Here is a 14,839-nt window from a genome sequence, read left to right on the forward strand (position 1 = left end):
AGTCCCAAGTCTTTAATTCTTAAATATCACAAGCTGATCACAGCTATGAACTGACACTCAGGCCTACAGAATCCTGAAAAATTCAAATCTAGCCCTTAACATTTGTGATGGTTTGAATGAGAATGGCCCCATAGGCTCATATACAAATGCTTGGACCACAGATGGATAGAACTGTTAGGGAAGGATTAGGAGGTGTGGCCTGGTTGGAGGAGGTGTGTCACTGGGGGTGGGCTTGAGATTTCAAACGCCCACATCATTTTCAGTTCTCTCTCTCTCTCTCTCTCTCTCTCTCTCTCTCTCTCTCTTTCTCTCTGCCTTGTGGTTGTGTCTCAACAAGTAAGCTCTCAGCTACTGATCCAGTGTTAGGCCTGTCTGCCGGCTGCCACGCTCCCTGCCAAGATGACCACGAACTCACTCTCTGAAACTGTAATCAAGTCCAATTAAATGCTTTATTTGATGAGTTGCCTTGGTCGTGGTAACTCTTCACAGCAATTGAAAGGTAACTAAGTCACATGTGTGAGCAAAATCATTAATAATTTGGTAGACATGTAAGTAATTTATACATATTCCTGTGATATCGATAACTCCTAATGTGCGTTACTTTGTCACAGTCAGTGGATTTTGCCTGACCTGGGTTGAGCTGCAGCGTACTCCTGGAGTAGGGAGTTGGAGTCTGTACAGTATCTTTTTGAAATTTTCCTCTAGGCACAGAATAGAGGAAAAGAATGCTGGGAAACTTCTGTCTCATGCTTATACTGGAAAGAGAAGGCAGGAAGCAATATGATGCTAATCACATGCCAAGGTGAATATCTTTATAGGACTGATAAAAACAGGATCTAGGTGTGTTTGAGTAGATTTTACCCCATTTATTCATTTTAAGTGATGAAACAAATGTACAGACAAATTAATTCACTAAAAGTTGCTTGATCCTAGGTTAAAATTTCAAGGTTCAAGGCCAATGATTTGGAGTCTCGACATGATGCTCTCTTTGCTAAAGCATCTTTTCATCGTGTATGTGAAAGGGGTTACATTTATAGCTTTTCTATTCTAAATCCAGCTATATTTGAAATCAAAGACCTCTCCCTTCAACAATCTCTCCTCTTTCCTAACCTGCTATGACTCTTTTGAAACTCCATCCAACTGCCTTAACTGGGGCCTGCTGACCTACCTTAGTGGTCCTCAAATGTAAGCATTTATCAGAGTCAGCTGGAGACCCATCTAAAACACAGGATCCTGGGCCTCATCCTCTATATTTCTGACTCAGTGAATCTAAATTATGGGTATGTAAGATTCTGCATCTCTAGAGCTGGGGAGATGACTTAGTTGCCAAATTGCTTGGTGCTCAAGCATGGATATCTCAGTTTAATCTCCATAAACCAGGTAAAATGTTAGGCACAATGGGGCACGCTTGGATTCTCAGCAGTGGGGAGGTGGAGACAGGCAGATAGATCGCTGGCTTTCTGGTTGGCCAGCCTACCTTAATTGACAAGCTTTAGACTTCTGTGAGAGACCCTGTCTCAAAGAACAAGATGGACAGCTCCTAGAGATTATTTGATGTTGACTTCTGTATGTATGTGCACACGCATCCACCATCCAAGATACAGACACGCACACAAAGAACTGTATCTCTAAGAGGATGTGTCCAGGAGCTACTGCGCGTTGGGGAACATTTTTAGAACTCTAAGTCTGTGTGACACTGGCTTCATAACACCTTGATGAATACGCTTTCCGATGGCTGCATTTCTTTGTTCTCGATACTTTTGCCCCCGAAATATTATAAGTTAGCAGACATTCACCCATCTAAGAACTCAGTTGCCCTGTACAATCATCCAGCACTGGCTGCCACATGGAGATCAGTGCGAGAATGACTACATATCTGCACAGATGGCTTGTGAGTCAGCCTGGAATGAGAGAGGAGCAACTGAGCATATCTGATTAGTACTCATAGCTCCTACGGCCCAGCTTGCCTTCCTTCTCTTTCAACAAAATAAAGTCAGAAATGCCAAGGAAAACAAGACAGCCATAAAATTATATGCTATATCCACATGTCTCTAATCTTAAAAAAAACCCCAACAGGATTAACATATTTCTTTTGTAGTCAGTATGCTTAGGTGCAGCCATGGAATCCAGGTTAGGAAATATAAGTATAAGATGAATGATATAAGATCTCAAGGAGCTGAGAGAATTTTAGAGGACTCATAAGAACTCTGATTCCATGCAGAATCCTTTAGGGGAAGTGAGAGCTTTCCAGCCTGTGTTCCACAGGAAGGCATCATTACATTGATTGTTGGATACGTTAGTCTGCAATATCTGCCGTAAGTATTTTGATCAAATTGTGGTTTATTCTTTAGTTTCAAGCTGGAAGCTGGTCGGATATCAGATCTTGGCTTTACATATTCACATAGGGACTTTGACATGAGTCAGTGTTGAAAAAAAAAGGTATGATTAAAAACTCACTTGTAAAGTGAAAAGTTTGGAAAATAAAATTTGTAAGGATACTGTTGGAGGTATCTGACTTTGCATTCCTGAGAATCCATTCAGATTGTCAACTTGAATATTCTAAAGATTCTCTGGTAAAAATTTCATAAATGCTCATTCCTTTGTACTGGTGACCCCAGTGCTTTAACTGAAAGCACTGTGTTTCCGACGTATGGAACAATTTAGTGGAATTTTGAAAATATTTGATTCTATATATTATTAATTCTGAGGATTAATAATTTAGCATTAATTATTTTACAGCATATATTGACTTTAAAATACCATGGTTTTAGTGGTCAGCAAATCTGACAAATTGTGAAATGAGACATCTCAGTTTGAATCTATTCCTCCATCAAAAAACCCCAGAACTCTGTGGACTAAGGAGTATTGGATAGAATCTGGGGCTGAAGCATCCTGTGTGGGTTCCTCCTTTTTCTACCATTCAGCACTCACTCGTGGCTGTGCCATTGTGGGAAACATCTAAACTGTTAAGACGTGGGTTCACCACGCATGGTTTAAAGAATGTGAGAGGTTATTTCTTTCTAAAGTGCTTGTGAAGAGCAGACAACAAGAATGGGATGTTACCCCAGTCCTATATAACCATTTCCCCATCTATGTCCTGTATCCAGGTGATTACAGCACCTCTCCCCTGGACAGTGGGAGGGAGGTAAGAGGAAGCGGAGGACACACCGGGTAAAAATCTAGAAGCCAAGCATATTACTTCTGGCTCACAGGCTTAGTAAGTACTCACTCACAAATCAGCATCTCACTGTAATAGAAGAGTGGCCATCTATAGGTTGACTGACTCAACTCCATTGGAAGCTTGTGTAGAGAAGACACTGGCTTATCAGAGTTTTCCAAGTTGGGGTGCATTATTTTCATGTCAGAGTTGCTTTGTGGGTGGACCTCACTATATCCATCTCTGACTGAAAGCGAAGCTCCTGAAAGGGTCAGTGAGGTTGTCTCTTCCATTTATTTCTTGATCTGAGGAGAGAATGACAGGGTCTTCATTCTGAAAGAGATGCCTGCTGTCCTCTAGTCTAGCTGGTATCTAAAACTCAGGTCTAAGAATGTCCATCTTTTACACGAGCCCAGTTTTACTCATGAAAGCCAGGAGACTGCACAGTCTGGAATTAGTAGGGAGGATTGGAGACAGGATCTGGGACGCCTTGGAAATTTCATTTTCTTTATGTTGTTCTGGGTAAATTGTTCTGGGCTTGGTGTTGATCATGCTATGGTCTGAGAAGAGATATTGGTGCTTATCCAAAATGATAGTGGTCAATGAAGCCCTAGAGTACTATTGTGCTCTGTACAATAAATTAACTAGTATATTGATTTATAGAGACCTCTTTTTTTTTTGGATCAGGGGAGTCTCGTTAGGACATAGTTTGTGTTACACACATTTGGATAATCATACAAGTTAATGAAAAGTGTACTGAAGCTGAACTCAAATGGCTTGCCCTAATTTTGGTTAGCTACCATCTATATGATTCTTAGAAAAATAAATTGACTTCTTGTCACCAGATGTTGTTTGAATCTTAGATGGTCTTATAATAAAAAAAATCCAGATTCAGATATCAGGATGAAAGCTGAAAGATCAGAGAAGCCGAACAGCCAGCCACTAGCTTACCTCTACAAAATCCTCATTCTAAAGAGAAAAAGTTCCTGTTTCCTCATGCCTTATATACTTTTCTGTGTCCTGCCACATTACTTCCTGGGATTAAAGGCATGTGTCACCACTGCCTGGTTCTGTTTCTCTCATGCAGCCCAGTGTGGCCTTGAACCCTCAGAGATCCAGATGGATCTCTGCCTCCCGAGTGATAGGATTTAAGGTGTATGCCACCACTGCCTGACCTCTATGTCCAATTTAGTGGCTGGCTCTGTCCTCTGATCCCCAGGCAGGCTTTATTGAGGTACACAATATATCATCACAACTTCTTTGGGACTAGAGTCATTTTTTAAAATAAGAAATCGATCTAGACTGTAAACTTCTCAATCATTGGTATAAATAGTACAGGCTCCAACCAATCAAAACCAGTGTCATTCTTGAAAATTTAACCAGAGGAACTAGAATATCCTAGAAGAACATCTTTCTAAATTTTCTTCTATAAGTGAATTGTGTACAGTAAAAAGCCACATTAGCTTGCATTCTTGGTATGCACTCTCCCTGGTCTCTCTTTATGGGAGGCTTCCTGCTGATGATTACACAGTATTTTCAGAACTTGTGTTTCAAATAAATATCAGAGAAAGTAACCAATCTCTGTAAGACAGTTCTGGAACAAAGAACAAGTCTGGTCAGTTTAGGGAACTTGTATTTCCCCAGGTTTGTCTGGAAAGTAAATTATAAAATAATGTAGAGAGTGGCCTCTAAAACGGCAAGCAATCCCATTTGGCCACAAAAGAGGCCATTTCTGGAGCTGTATTCAAAAGCTTGTCACATGTCCTTACATTTTCTAAAGACTTCAGCATTGAAGAGAGGACAATTGTGTGCCTGGAGGTGAGCCTGAATGCTATCTTTAGTGAGGTCTAGAGATAAAGGCTGTAAGGAGAACAGAATCCATTTAGGATGAATTGAACAGAATAATTCTAAATTATGGCATTGAAATTCCCCCTTCACTTATAGGAAGGAGATAAGGCAAAACACTCCAGTTAATGGAACATGAGCCACTAATTTCCTGAGAAAGACAAAGGGAGGGGAGGGTACTGCTCTTACATGAAATGAATAATTTTTTTTCAGTCTTTGTGTTGACAAGGAGAGACTGTACCAAGAGAGAAAATGATAGGAGAGGTAAGAGAAGATCGAAACAAACGACAATGGAGAGTCAAACAATGCCTCTTATCACTTCCATAGGTGAGTTCACCTTCCCCACTTTCCTCAGTGTTATTGACCAATGACACGGGCTCCTTAAACACAGATGAGTCTAACTTCTCCCTCTCCCACCGCGCATTTTAATCATTTGTAAATAATCCTCCTTCTGTGGCACTCTTTATTGCTTACTGGAAAAGCAGTGCCTTTTTTCAATGGTTGAATGGGGAGCCATCACCACGCTCTTCCCTTATTTACCTGAGAACGTGGACGGGGCACTGACTGCTTTGGAAATGACCAGTCTTCTCAGATGTAAAAGCATGACAGCTCAAATGGTCTCCCTGGAGGCCTTCTCTCTATCCCCTTTCTGAGGTTTCACCAAAAACCTTGTGCTTCCACACCATGGAATTCTGGACCCCTTGCTACTAGAACAGTGGTTCTCAACCTGTGGGTTGTGACCCTTTCACAGGGGTTGCAGAAGACCATTAGAAAACACAGATATTTATGTTATGATTCATAACAGTAGCAAATTTACAGATATGAAGCAGAAATGAAAATAATTTTATGGTTGGGGGTCACCACAACATGAGGACCTATATTAAGGGGGTGCAGCATTAGGAAGGTTGAGAACCACTGGACTAGAAGAAGGAAAAGGAGGTGATGTACTACCATGACCTTTGGAAACTCTTATCTTTCTTCTAAAGACAATTCTGTTCCTTAGAGGGTAGATTTTTTTTTTATTCCGAGGATTTGTTCCTCTAGGCTAGATAAAAGACACAGGAGAAAGAAAAACAGTATCTTAGGTTTGAATGCTAGCTAGCTTTGTCCACACTTACTTGCTAAACCTATCGCTTTCCTTCCCAATATCCTTGAATATTCTGACTCTCTGCCTCTTCCCTCCCCTCCCCTCCCCTCCCCCTCCCCTTCCCTCCCCTCCGTATCTCTCCTCTTCCCTTACGTACCAGGCTTTTTCTTTTGGGCCACCAACTAGCTCCAAATCATGACACAGAGACTTCTTATTAGTTATAAATGCTTGGCCTTAGCTTAGGCTCATTTCTGGCTAGCTCTTCTAACTTAACCTGTTTCTCTTCACGTGCATTTTGCCTCAGGGCTTTTTACCTTTCTTTTCTTCTATATATGTTACTTTCACTGCTTCTTGTGTCTGGTTGGCGGCTACCTTGCTCTGGCCCCCTGAGGGGGGGGCTCTCTTTCTCCCTCATTCTCTCCTTTTGTTCTTCTCTCCCTCTTCTCTCTCCTCCTATCATGCTTCTGCCTAGCTATTGGCTGTTCAACTTTTTATTAGCCCCATCAGGTGCCTTAGGCGGGCAAGGCAACAACAAGGCAAGGAAACAGCAACACATCTTTACATAGTTAAACAAATGCAGCATAAGCAAATGTAACACACCTTTACACAGTTAAAGTAATATTCCACAACACCCTTCCTTTTCTGTCTTCCACTTTCTCCAAGGTTCTTTTTTTCCTTGCACATGCTACCAAGAAAAACTTTTTGATAATCTTGTTGAGTTACATTTACATTTTAGAGTAGTCATAGGGTGCTGGATTTATATGGGGTAACTCTAGGACCTAACTTAGCTGTCTGTAAGGCCTTCCCTCCTCCAGGTATTCTATAACTCAGGTTGTAAGATGGGAAGATAATTTAGTTCAGTGGCTCTCAACCTGTGTGTCACAACCTGGGGCGTGTGGTGGTGGTGGTGGTGCTGGTGGTGTGTGTGTATCAAACAACTCTTTCACAGGGATCATATATCAGCTATCCTGCATATCAGATATTTACACTGTGATTTATAGCAGCAGCAAAATTACAGTCATGAAGTAGCAATGAAAATAATTTTATGGTTGGGGGGTCACTACAACATGAGGACCTGTATTAAAGGGTTACAGCATTAGGAAGGTTGAAAGCCCCTTAGTAACATGTTTGCCTTGTATTTTCAATATCCTGAACCAGTGAAAAAGAAAGAAAGAAAGTAAGTAAGAAAGAAAGCTGGGCGTGGGAGCATGTGATTCCCTTGACCATTGGTATCCTGAGATTTGAGTGCTTTTTAATGCTCTGGTCATTTGAACTGTCATACTTTTTATCTTAGAAACTTGTTAGTTCAAAACTAGCCAGTCCTGTAGATCAGGGAGCTAGGGAAGAGGAGATGGGTACGTCTCTAAAAGTCACTGGCCAGCCAGCCTGGCCTACATGGTGAATGATGTGATAAGGAGCTGTCCTGCCTCAAAAAAACAGTGGAGGACACCTGAGGCACAGCTTCAAGGCAGTGCTCTGGCCTCCTCACTCATGTGCACAGGTGTGTACTGCCTTCCTTACATTAATATACACATACCCCCTGAACCCAATCCCCATGTCATTGTGATGTACCATGGCTCCAAATAGGCAGTGGTGGTGCACGCCTTTAATCCCAGCACTTGGGAGGTGGAGTCAGGCAGATCTCTGTGTGTTCAAGGCCAGCCTGGTATACAGAGTGAGATCCAGGATAGCGAGGGCTACACAGAGAAACCCTGTCTTGAAAAACAAACAAACAAACAAAAGAACAATTACAATATAGTAGTAGACTAGATAAACAGGCCTTTTCTGGGGGTGTGGGGTGGGGGGGGTTAGTTCCAGCCTTGGATAAAATTCAAGTTTGTTACTTCCTATGAAAGAGTGCTTTCGAAGGTCACTGTGATAAAGCACCTTTCTGGGTTCTAGTTCTTGCATTGTGTCGGAAGCACGGCTCTGCTGTCGCCCCCAGCACCCAGCGCCCATGGACTGGTAACTCTGAAACGGGGAGTCCAACTGTTTTTCTTCCCCTAAGTTGTTCTTAAGATATAAGGTGGCAGGCAGTGATGGTGAAAGCGAAGTATGCCAGAATTTTTGTAAGAAGAAGGTGACTGAAAAACGTGATGTGTGCAATAGTGCATGGTGGGTATGTACATGTGGTGTGTATTGTAAGTATTTTGGAGGTGCATGTGTGCATGGTAAATGTGGGCATTATCTATATGGCACAGCACACGAATTTATCTGTGAATGGTGGTTACATGTTTTATGTGGTTTACATGTGATTTGTATGTGTGTGCATACATCTATATATGCCCATAGTGAATTTCTATGTGGTGCATAATGCTTGTGGATATGGTATGAGTGTGGGATGTGTACTTCTAAGGGATGTGAAGTTGTATCACGATATAGACATTTTGTGTTATGTGTAAATATTATACACGTATCCATATTTGCATTTAGGTGTATACTTTGGGTAATGTGAATATATATGGTGAGCAAATTTGTGTGTGGTGTATATATGTGTGTGTGTGGTGTATATATGTGTGTGTTACTTGGCATGTGTTTGTAAGTGCTATGTATCTGTATGAGCTGTATTTGGTACACAATGTGTGTATAGTACATATTTTATATATAAAACATATATTTGTATGTATTTATATATGATAGAAGAATATATTATACATTTGTGTTGTTTCTTGTTGCTGTATCCTGTGTGTTTGATGTTTTGTGTGTGTGTGTGTGTGTGTGTGTGTGTGTGTGTGTGTGTGTGTGTGTGCTGTGAATGTTGTTTGTTTGAAGCCTATGAAATGGAATGTGTCCTTTGCAGCTCTGTGAACACATGGCTGTGATTCAGACAGAATGGGGTTGTGTGGCATAGTTTCAAATGGGCATTTAACCATTAGATTCACTGAGGGGCTATTCAAAACTGTTATTTTAATTAGGGTTGTCTTAGAAATAAGCTAAATACAATAGTATCCCAGAAATAACTCTGCTCTTTTATTCTATTCCTCCAGGTCATGATGAATTGCAGACAGACAGACATTCCCAGCCAGTTCTCATCCTGAATGGTCCTCTTGGCTCCCCTTACCCTCCAGGGAGTGGGAAACAGAAAATGAGAAGGTTTAGAAGTGTTCGAAAGGCAGAGTTATCCATTGACTTGTGCACATGTATTTTTGAGATTTATCGTCGTCATTGCATTTGCACAGATTGGCGGCGGCACTTCTTCAGGGTAGACTAATGTTTTCGCTTGTCGTGTTTGGCACAAATTGGGTCTTTAGTGCTGATTATGGTCTAATTCGCAATTTGAAAATAATCCTGCCACCCATCAGCGGCACGGCAGTAACTCCCGCAGCCTCCCTGGCTGCTTCCTGTTAGGATCTGCAAGTGAAAGTCATATTTTCTGGCAGTCAGAATTTCCACTTTACATTTCCTAATAGCATTTTTCATTAGACCTCTGCAAAAGAACCCTGGCACAGCCTGAGACTCAGGGACAGAATGTGCACACCAATGGCACTTCTCGCCATTCCTGCCATTTGTCCCTACATGCACTCTGTTCAAAGCGTCGCCCTCAAATGCCATTCTGAAACCGCAACAACAAACCTTCTCTCAGAATGCTTCGGCAGAGCAGCCGAGGTCGTGCCAGGAAGCAATGCGCCAAAGCCCAATTACTCCCCCAATGGCTGAGCATCCTGCACAGAACTACACAATGTTCCATCTTCCTCTCAGTGCAGACTGGGGCATATTTTTTAGCCTCTTGTTTCCTGCCATTTCTAGATGCTGAGATTATGTCACACACTAAACAGGGAAGGAGATAGTAAGCGTATGTCACTTACCTGGGCAAAGTTCCATAGACAACCAGTACATGCGATTGCTTTGGCTGCTTTGTTTTGTGTGGCATTGAGAAGCTGCTGGCACTATTAGAGCTAAGGACCCCCCTGGGACTGGGCACTCAGAAGGACCTTAGGGACTATTCAGGAGCATCAGCAGGAGGACTGTGGGACACAATTGGTTATCCAGGGCTATACATTGAACCCCAGTTTCAGAAAAGCAGAAAAGAATGACCAATAGTCAACTTGTATTCTTAGGTCATCATGCTACCTTGGTTGAGCATCAACAGCCATGGACCTATAGAGGTAATCTGATTCAAATCATCTTTACTGTGTCATTTCTTTTGAAGAATGGCAGGTCCGCAGATGGAAAGATTAAGTGTGAGATTATTTCCTTTCTTGTCTTTCTCCATTCACCATCCAAATCTGTCAATGTCTGTAATGAATGATTAGGGTGAGTAAGAACAGTGCCCAATGAGCCCCCACGAAATAAAGAACAGAGAGCCACGTGTTTTTCATTCAAATGTTTACTTCATTCACTCAACAAACAGTGGTGTGCCTTGGGATCGTTCCAGGTATGGGGGACAAAAGCCATTGTTGTCATGGAGCCGACCTTGTAGAATGGTAAAGGCAGAAAGTAAACACAAAAGCAGAATGTCTAGAATGTTAGAAGCTGCTGAGTGAGAAAAGGAAAAGTAATGGTCAGATGGAACATAGAAAGGTTGCAGAGGAGATTGAAAAATGTTATGGTGGCCATTGAAGACCCAAGGAGGTGAATTCCAGGGAGGGCCTAATGAAGGAAAGTGGGCACTTAATTGGGTGTACACCTAAGGGAACAGTAGGAAAAAGCTCTCAGGACAACATATGGACTGGAATGCACAGGGAGAGGTAATGAAAGCCAGTGAGCTGCGCGGGCTAGGGAAAGGAAGCAGGGATGAGGTCACATGGTTAGAAACAGAGCACAGAAATGGGAGCATTTTGATTTTACTCTCAGACATGTTGGGCCCATTGAAGTGTTTTGAACTGAAGAGAGGCATGGTCTTACACAATTTGATGGTTGTCTCAGGTTTCTATGTTGAAACTTGATTTGGGGATTCAAAGTAAGCCAAGAGAATTCAATAAGAGGAAATTCAAAGGACACCAACAGCTCAAGCACAAGATCAACAATCAATAAATGGGACCTCATCAAACTGAGACATTTCCACACAGCAAAAGACACCATCATCTGGACAAAGCAGCAACCTATTGAATGGGAAAAGATTTTTACTAACTATACATCTGATAAAAGGCTAATATCTAAAATACATAAAGAACTTAAAAAAGCCCTCAATGTTGAGAAAACAACCCAATTAAAATTGGGGTACAGATCTAAACAGAATTCTCAAAAGAGTGAACTCAAATGGCTGAGAAACACTTAAAATGTTCAACATCCTTAGTCATCAGGGAAATGCAAATCAAAACTACTTGGAGATTTTATCTTACCCCAGTTAGAATGGCCAAGATCAATAAAACAAATGACAGCTCATGCTGACGAGGATGTGGAATACAGGGAACACTCCTCTATTGCTGGTGGGAGTGCAAACTTGTACAGCCACTATGGAAACCAGTATGGTGGTTCCTCAGAAAGATAGGAATCCACCTATCTCAAGATCCAGCTGTACCACTCTTGGGCATATGCACCAAGGATGCTCCATCCTACAGTAGAGATACTTGCTCAACCATGTTCATTGCAGCTCTATTCATAACAGCTAGAAACTGGAAACAACCTAAATGTCCTTCAACAGAAGAATAGATAAAGAAAATGTGGTACATTTACACAACGGATTACTACTCAGTCATTTAAAAAAATGAAACCATGAAATTCTTAGGTAAATGGTTGTATCTAGAAAAAACATCATCCTGAGTGAGGCAACCCAGACCCTGAATGACAAATATAGTATGTATTCACTTATATGTGGATGTTACATACTAAGTCAATGATAGCCAAGCTACAGTTCACAAAAGCGCAGAGGGTAGGTAGAGAGTAAGGGACTGGTGTGGAGGGAGATGTTTCTCTGTAGGAAGAGAAATAGAATAGATAGTTATGAATGGACAAGTTGGGGAGACTGGAATGGGACAATCAAATGGGGAGTGTGAGAGAAGAGAGGGGGCACAGATGGAAATATGGAGAGGGATAGCTAAAACTAAGCTATTTGAGGGGACATACATTAACCTAATGCAGTAGAAGTTTCCTAAAATATATACATATATGAAGGTGGCCTAAATAAAAATTGCCAAATAATGGGGGAGACAGCCCCAACTGGACATCGCTTGTCACCAAATGAATCTTCCAATACTGGGAATGAATTATATCCAGTTGCATTTCTGGCCAAAGAAAACTCAAGATACAAAGTTCTTATTGCTTGCTTATCAGTGACTTAACCCCCAAACAACCCAGGCTATTGCTAAGGCTCTCCACTCACTGATGGTAAGGCTTGATGGCTGAAGTCAACACCTACACATCTCACTGAACACAGAGAAGTCAAGCTGATGCCTACCTAGAGCCTTCATCCCGGCTGACTAGCGTCCATGGTACTGGATGTACCTCTGTACATTACCAAAGAAGAAAGCAACCACCAACCCAGCTGCCAACTCTTTGATCTGCAATGGTGTCCTGCCTGCATGATGCACTTGTACAAGAGTTACATAAAGCTTGTGGGAGTCCAACCAATATCTGGTTGGATTTTAAGACCATGAGATAGAACCCATACCCGCTTAAATAGCCAAGAATCCAAGACTAGATAGGCCAAAGGTATAAAAATAAAACAAATGCTACTGTTATGTTAAAAAAAAATAAAATGAGTCCTAATGGGTTTCTGTTATACTCAACTCATAGATCAGTGCCTTGTTCAGCCATCATCAGAGAAGCTTCCTTCTACAGCAATGGGAACAAATACAGAGACCTATAGCCAGACAACACACAGAGAGTGAGAGACCTTGGAACACTGAGTAATTAAGGCGATGTCTCCATCAAATCCCTCCCCCTCAGAGCTCGGGGAGGCAGAAAGAGTGTACGGGCTAGGGAGGATGGAAGACATCAAGGAAACACAGTACAACCGATGCATATATATGAGCTCAGACAGACTGTGGCAACATGCACACGACCTGCATGGGTCTGCAGCAGATGGGGCCCCAATACTGAGAGGAGAAATGGACACAAGCCCCCATCCCTAAATCAGAATCTATATCCAGTGGATGGCCACTTGCAAATGAAAAAAATTTTCTTTCTCGAGTAGAGTCTCACTGGGTATATAATCCACTCCCCAGGGCAGACCCCATGCCCAGCAGTAGATGGCCAACACAAAATGAACTCAGTGGCATCTTTGGAGGTTCTTTGTCTCATAATTTCATGATTGTTTACTTTTTTTTCCTTTACCTTACAGGTCATTTGCATATATATTATGGCTTCCAGTTTTGTGTTTTTATGGGAGTCCTGTGTGTATCTTTGCCTTTTGTTTTGTTTTTTACATGTGTGTTTTTTTCTTTGGCTCTCTTTGTTATGTTGGTTCATTTTATCCTATTATGATTGTTTTTGTTTTATCTTATTTTGCTATTATTCTTTAGATTATCTATTCTTTATATGTTTTTCCCCAATATGCTTCATCTTTATCATTTACTTTATAATGCCGTCAAAATATCTGATCCTTCAATTTTAATATGGTATAAAGTATATCTATGTCTATATTTATGTTTTCATAACTACATATTTTTTGTTTACCTTCCTCTCCTGTGGCCTTTTCTTTTTTTTTTTTGGTTTTTCGAGACAGGGTTTCTCTGTGTAGCTTTGCGCCTTTCCTGGAACTCACTTGGTAGCCCAGGCTGGCCTCGAACTCACAGAGATCCACCTGGCTCTGCCTCCCGAGTGCTGGGATTAAAGGCGTGCGCCACCACCGCCCGGCTGTCCTGTGGCCTTTTCTAGCTGTGCCCGTGGAAGGACATCAAGACTTCTGTAATTTTACTAATAAAATAATTTATATTAAAATGATACATAGTAAGTTTTACATGTTACAAAAATGTATTTACTTGCCCTCATACTTAACCTCAAAGTCATGCCAGAGCAGACTCAGCTGGGACAGTTTTTGGAATGGTGATTTCGGCTTCTCTTGTGTCAGGGGACCTGACTGTCTCCAGCAGCATTGGTATTAAAGAGGCCGAGGGGCTACTGAGGTCATAGGATTTGGGTAGAATGACAGTGCACTCTATGTTGTTATTCTTGTTTAACTTTCTTGGAGCCTTCAGAGATACTTCTCCACTTCCTCCAGCTGAACCTGTTAGCATGTGATCTAAAGCATATTCCCCAGCAGTCTGTTTGGGGAAACTATATTCATTTTTGACCCCCATCTTTGCCTGATTCAGAAGCACCTGTTCTAATTACCACTGGGACATTTTGCATGGAGGGACCGATTTCATACAGAGAATTTTCCAGATTAACTCCTTTTGTTCATCAGAATAATATCTCACTCTCATGCTCTTAGGAAGAATGTCTTTGAAAGACCGTGAGCTCCAGCATTTGCACCGCGTTTCCTCACGTCACACTCTTTTCGTTACGCCAGTCACTGGGTTGATCTTTAAACAGGGTCAAATGCCACCTGTGCCGCCAGAGGCTTGCACAACTTTTCATTTGTTTCAGTCCAACAGTTTCCCTCCTGACTGGAGCGTGTGATCACTGAATCCTGCAATCAAATTCTTTGGCTCTGTTGAGCTGAACACTTTGATTTCTCTTTGCGGCTCTGGTTCCTCTTTTGTTGCTACTCTTTCATGTTTCCTTAAGTAATTGGAAAATACTGCTTGAAGGCATTCTTCTGTTGGAACGGAAAGGACAGGTGACTGCTCCCATCACTGTACATGCTACATGGGGCAACATAATCTCAGACCCAGAAAAGTTCAAAAGGGCGCTTTGTTACAGTTCGG

The 14,839-nt window shown here is 41.7% G+C and overlaps 1 long non-coding RNA gene across 1 annotated transcript; it reads left to right on the forward strand.

The window, feature by feature from the left end:
* Positions 1–694: 694 nt before the first annotated feature.
* LOC128119731 (uncharacterized) lies at positions 695–10,407 on the forward strand. Its single transcript, XR_008221655.1, has 5 exons — positions 695–802; positions 2,222–2,315; positions 3,108–3,217; positions 5,216–5,329; positions 9,077–10,407. It is a non-coding gene; the product is annotated as an uncharacterized LOC128119731 (long non-coding RNA).
* The last annotated feature ends 4,432 nt before the right edge of the window (positions 10,408–14,839 follow it).

The sequence above is a fragment of the Peromyscus californicus genome, unplaced genomic scaffold, assembly GCF_007827085.1.
Source record: "Peromyscus californicus insignis strain IS unplaced genomic scaffold, ASM782708v3 Scaffold_24__1_contigs__length_46423439, whole genome shotgun sequence".
NCBI classification, from domain to species: domain Eukaryota; kingdom Metazoa; phylum Chordata; class Mammalia; order Rodentia; family Cricetidae; genus Peromyscus; species Peromyscus californicus.